Raw genomic sequence first — 356 nt, 5'->3', positions numbered from 1 at the left:
TTTTTTTTTTTTTTTTGATATGACGTCAATTTGAGCAATTCGCCTCGCTTGGCAATCATTAATTTACACAAAGTCTTTTCTAAAGTCGCTCGCGTCGAACCGTTACCTTAATTATTGATATTTATCAGTAATGGATGTATTAGCAGGTTGTTGATTCAAAGATCAAGTTTAAGGTTGCTTTGGATTATATGAAAGAGTATTGAGCTTTAAATTGTTTAGCTTATTACTTCTCATTTTATTATTTCATATTCATTTTTTATATTTATTAATTTTATATTTATTATATACACGCAATTATATTATTTGGCATTATTTTTTTTTTTTTTAGTTTTTTTTTTGTGTAATTAATATAGACA

This window comes from Glossina fuscipes, unplaced genomic scaffold, assembly GCF_014805625.2.
Source record: "Glossina fuscipes isolate IAEA_lab_2018 unplaced genomic scaffold, Yale_Gfus_2 204, whole genome shotgun sequence".
Lineage (NCBI taxonomy): Eukaryota > Metazoa > Arthropoda > Insecta > Diptera > Glossinidae > Glossina > Glossina fuscipes.
This window is presented reverse-complemented; position numbering follows the sequence as displayed.